The sequence below is a fragment of the Brassica napus genome, chromosome C6 (assembly GCF_020379485.1).
Source record: "Brassica napus cultivar Da-Ae chromosome C6, Da-Ae, whole genome shotgun sequence".
Lineage (NCBI taxonomy): Eukaryota > Viridiplantae > Streptophyta > Magnoliopsida > Brassicales > Brassicaceae > Brassica > Brassica napus.
The window spans coordinates 1,430,338-1,436,444 of NC_063449.1; positions in this window are offsets into that span (position 1 = coordinate 1,430,338).

Genomic DNA, 6,107 nt, shown 5'->3' on the forward strand with positions numbered 1-6,107 from the left:
TATGTTTACTTCTCTTCTATGCTGCCACCTATGATGCCACGTCAGAAAGTCATGCGTTCTGGAGCTGACACGTGTTCAGATAAGTAAAACTCTGCGTTTCATTTAATCGAGTTATGTTTCGTTTGTTCACATGTTAATGGGCTTCTAAACATTTAATTGGCCCATCGGAGAGAAGTTGTCTTCCCCGATGGCGTGACCAAAAATTAAGGTTCGTGTCCTCTTCGATCTACACCAGCTATGGAGGAGATATGATGAATTGAGTGAATCAAATCGACGTGAAAAACCTCTGTGCCAAGCTTTAATTGCGTCTTTTCGTCTTCTGTTGTAATCTTCCGAAGCGTTACGTAACAACCTTCATAAATGCTTCCATGATTTCTCATTCATTGTATCTCGCTTTATCCCTTTTTCCTAGCAATGAATCTCCACCTATAAAAAGGCAAAGCTTCATCTCTTGAAAATCATCCTCACAAATCCAATAGCATTCGATATTTTCTCATTATAATAGTTAACTCCTCTGTTCGACTTGCTGATCTGAATTATGGGTTGTTCTTCCACCTTAGAGGTGAGGTTGCTCAGTTTCTGGGAAATTGACATGCTTTTTATTGATTCTAAGATATTTTGTTTTTAAAACATATCTTAGTATTGAAATAATTTGTCTTTACGAAGAAAGTTGTATAATCTCAAAAAAAATTGTATCCTAATAAGGGACTCTTTGATAACAACAAAGTGTGTTTACGAAGTCAAAAATAGAAGGACATACATATCCCTCAGTTATGTCATCGATATGGTAAATGTGCTGAAAGAACCATGACAGAGGAAGATGTTGTCTTGAGAGAAAGTTCAAACAAAAAATATGGCATGAAAAGTATAAAAGTTTCCCGTTTCCTAAATCTGAGGAACATGTCCTCATGAACCAAAGTGGTCAGTTAAAAGTTTTTTTTTTCTGGTTTCTTAATTTGAGATGTGTTATCTGTTTTGGTTTTTGGAACTGTAGAATGCTATATCTTATGTGGAAGGGGAAAAATAAATACTATGGAGCTAAAGTAACTATTAATGTGTGGGAGCCAAAGATACATCAGCAGTACGAGTTCACCTTCTCGCATATATGGCTTCTCAGTGACTTATTCAGAAAATATCTTGATAGCATAGAAGCTGGTTGGCAGGTACACTCAGTTAACTTTTAGGGAGCGTGAGTTTGATTTTCATTATCTTTTCTGTATAATGATTTGTGTGTTTTATTATAGATTAGCCGGATTTATATGGTGAAAAACTGACAACAATACAAAGGCTCTTTATTTACTGGACTGTAGGTTCTTTTGGAAAAAAAAATTATGTTAATGTTTTTAAAAATTTGAAGCTTCTTAAAATAAATATAGTATTATTTGTATAATTACTATGTCAAATTGAAATATAAATAATAAGAATATTTCTATTATTACATTTTTTTAATTATTTTTGTTAATATTGTATTATTTAACGATAGAGAATAATGAAAGTTGTTGTCATTTTAATCCAAATCAAAAATATTTATTAACAATAACAATATGATCTCAGAATTATTTCTATTATTTTTTGTTTATAATATTATTTTCAATACATAATAATTTTAAATGTTTCATAAGTTAATATAAATTCATGTAAAATAATTTTTATAATAACTTCCCGCCCGTAGGGCGGACCGATCCTAGTTCCTTATATAAATTCGTAATAATAACAAATTCTAATGGTTAGGGAAATAATGGAATTAACATTTATTTGTATACGGTTGTTACATTTTTTTAAGATTAACCACAAACATAGTCGACCAAACCAAACCAATGTTGACTTAGGATTCAATTAATGTAATGCTGATGTTGACCAATTCAGTATCTTGAACCATTAATATAAACATGTAGCCTGATTAATGCTGATGTTATTGTGAGTTGTAATTTTTAACAATATGTTATTGTCATCTATATTGCCTGATTAAAAAAATGAGTGGTCAATATTATGTTTTTCTGGCCAAGACAAATCAATGTAATCAAGTTACTTGTATGTGTGCTTGTTGATAATTATCTTTTGTGATGTCAGTTGAAATTTGTAACAACAACCATTGTCATATATCTTTTCATTTAAATAATTCATGTTTAAGCTTATATTTTCTGGCAGGGTGTAAAGAGTCTACAGACTAAATAATGTAATCAAACATGTGAAATGGACTAACTTGAAGAAATAGAAGAAAGAATGTTCTAATTATTATTGTACGTTAAACCGGAATCTATACATTTTACAAACGAATACTCTTAATCGACATAGTGTTACTAACTAAACCTGTCAAAATTAATTACAGCAACTATTTCTACGACGAAAGCTCCATCGATACTCATTGGACTTCGTGGCTCGTTATACGGGGTGAGTAAAGCAAATATGCGACTCAAACTATTAATAAAACGTTATCATATTTAGTATGATATATACGACTGTCCATATGCATGCGAATTTGTATTTTTCTAGGGAGTTTCTTTTACACTGTGCTCACCGAAATGCTCTATAATAACGCTACGTCAGCCTTTTCAAGTCATAAACAACTCCTGCATAGAAATGGTTTTTTTTAATTATTACAAAGTTATAACTATTTAAAAGATTTTCAATTAATATATAAAGAATGATTGGTTGATTGAGTTCAGTGTTTCTCCACGTAAGCAATCCCCTCTGTATAAAATGAATATGGAATTATTATTTTTACTTGACACTTATATCATGATTACATTACGTCCGCAGTCGCATTTTGAGGTTTACTTTACATAATAAGGATATGCTTGTTCCCCGCTACCATCCGCAAACGCAGCTTTTGCGGTTGGTAGCGGTTGTTGGTGTTTTGCAACAATCATTCAAACCGCTCTAAACCGCTTCAAACCGTTTCAAACCGCTCTAAACCTCATAAATTCAAAATGTGGTTTCAGCTAACGTTTGCGGTTGCGGGCGGTTGTGAGAGAATAATTTTTTTTCTTTTTTTTAAACAATATAAATACAAAAATAAAAATATTCAATAAAAAATTTAAATTGGAATTATAAAAAATACTAAAATATATCTATTATATTTTAATTAATATTATAAAATTTTAAAATAAAAATATTTTCTATAATTTTAAAATTTTAAAACTATAACTTTCTAAATATAATTTTTATATTTATTATAATATTATGATTTTTGATATTTTATAATTATATAAAATGTAAATATTATTAATTTATTATTTAATCGGTGCTAGATTTAGTAGTTAACCAGTCATAAGTATCCCGCAAACGCACTAATTTCTAATCGTAGAACCAGTCGTACAATCTCTTAAAACCGCTAGAAACCACAACCACTCACATCCGCAAACTTCCGCAACCGCAACCGCTACGTTTGAACCAGGCCTTAAGTCAAATTAATGATCAGGGGCGCATCAAGTCACACCAAGGAGGTGGAAACCACCCACACTATTTAGCTTAATGGAGCTACTCAGGTTCATGATTCTTGGTTAAGAACAAATGTGTAACTTTCGTTAATAAATTATGTGTGTTTAGAGAACCTTAACATGAATTTCACAAGGTCTAAAAATGATATTTGATATTTTTTTTGCAGTTGACTAAAGTTTTGCAGGAATCTGATTTTTCCAAAGAAAATTTCTAGAGAAGTCTTCTTACAATCACATGAAGTCTCTGAAATCTAGTAAGAAGTCTGTGTATGTTAGTTTTGCAAATGACAATAAATAATAAAATATTTAATATTAAAATTAAATAATTAGAAGAATTCTTGAAAATATTTCTCTCATTTTATTCTCAGATTCTTGTCAAACCTTTGGGGGTCGGCGATCTATTTCCCCACGAGAAGTATGATATAGCACCAAATGTCCACCGAAGTATGACCCCGTGCTATTTCTCTCCGAAAACAAAGTTCAAAACCTATTTCCACACCAGTATAAAGTTCTATCAAAATTTCCCCACATGTTTAAAGATCGAAATCTAAAACCGCCATAAAATCGATTTATGGTGGTTTACTTTGTTTAAACAAACTGTAAACCATGTTAACCCAATGACTAACCAGCTTAAGACCCGATTATGACCCACAAATGAATTAAAACCTGAGACCTTAAGAGTCTTATAACCCGACCCAAAATTAATCTCCTCTGAAAACCCTCAAAAGAAAAATCCTCAAATTGATAAACCTAGAGATTGAAATTAGGAGAAAGAAATTGCGATGTCGGTGTCGGTGTTCCATGGAAGCGAAGAGGGAAATGAGTTCGATGAAGAATCTGCAGAGAGAGAGATGCCTCTGAGATCGAGCAATTGGTGACCACCTGAAATTTTCTTCTCCAAGCTTCAATTGCAGTTCTCACTTCGTTTAGGGTTCTTGATGGAAATCAAATTGGGGTTTTCTTCTGTCGGGTATTTTAAGTCGGGTTACAGTTCTGATCCAGATCTATGTTTGGTCGAGTATTGTTTTGGTTTTGGTTTAGTTTTGTTCGGTTTATTGTATGAGATTCGAGACTTTAAATTCGGTTTTTAGAAATCGTGAGTAAACCAAAAATGGTGGGGAAATAGGTTTCGAACTTTGTTTGCGGGGAGAAATAGCATGGGGTCATAGTTTAGTGGACATTTGGGGTTATATCATACTTCTCGTGGGGAAATAGATCGTCAGGTCTTCCCGTAGAAGAATTCTATAGAAGTGTTCCCATATAAGACTTTTTTAGAAGCCTAGAAGTCTTTTCTTATAAAGTAAAACATCGTCAGCTGTAAAAATTAACCTACGCAGACTTCTTATGACACTTCGGAGACTTCACTTAACACTAAAAAAAATTTCGCTATAAGTCTTCAAAAAACAAAAGTCTTCTACTGGAAGATTTCTCGCGAAGTCTTCTATCAAAAAGTCAATTTTCAACAAAATTTTGGTCAATCGCAAAATTAATCTGATTATCATATAAGATTTTTCTAGAAATGTCTTCTTCGGAAAAATATAAAAAAATTCAAATACAAAGAAACCCAATAATTTACAAAGGAGACTTCTTTAGAAGTCTGCTGAATGCAAAAATAATCGTAACAAAAAAACTTATAGAGAAGTATGCTGGGAGAATACTTATGAAGAAGTTTGTTGGCAGAAGACTTCTCAACTCCGTTAGTTTTTGTAAAACTTGCATTTCTCCATATTGAAAATGATTTTTTAAGATTTTCTTGTTAATTCATGTGTATTTTCAATATTGAAACTTCTGAATAAAATTTATTACTCACTAGTTTGTTTTTGTTTCTAGTTAATGAGAAAAGTCTTCCCCGTTAGTTTTAGTAAACTTACATTTTTCATATTTAAAATGAATTTTAAGTTTTTTTTGTTACTTCACGTGTATTCAAGTTTTAATAAACTTGATATGTCAGATGTTTAAGCTTATGTATTATTTTTATAACTTAAGCTTACAATAATTATGATATTAACAATATTCATGTTTATTTATGTTTCCAACCAATGAAAGCATAATTTTTGAGAAGTCTTCTCTGTTAATTTTGAAAAAAAACTTGCATTTGCTCCATATATAAATTGAAAATTTAAGATGTTCTTGTTAATTCATGTGTATTCAAATTTTAACAAACTTACAAATTCATATGTTCAAACTTATGTGATATTAAAGGTGTAATATGTTGAAATTGTGTCAAGTGGTGTATTATAAATCTCTGTCTAATACGTATAACTTGTTATCATCATTATCATCCAAATTACACAAAACTGATAGATGACAACACATAAGCCTCGCCTTTAAGTTTCACAACCATAATCTTAACAAAAGATTAACAATGAAGACAATTTTTTATCATTACAAGAACTGAAGTAATGAATAAATAATTTGAAAAATAATTTTGTAATAGATTAGAAATAAGTGGATGCAACAGATTGTTCTACATTGCTGAAGATGGTTTCGAAACCAAAAGAATGACCTACATTTACAAGTTATTTGGAAGACATCAAGACCCTGCATGAAAGTTTCGCCAGCTCAGAGATCATCAATGTACCACAAGCGAAGAATTTGAAGGCAGATAGTCTAGCACGAAGTGCTAGGATTCAACCGGTTTTCGTCGTTCACATGGATGCGGAGTTA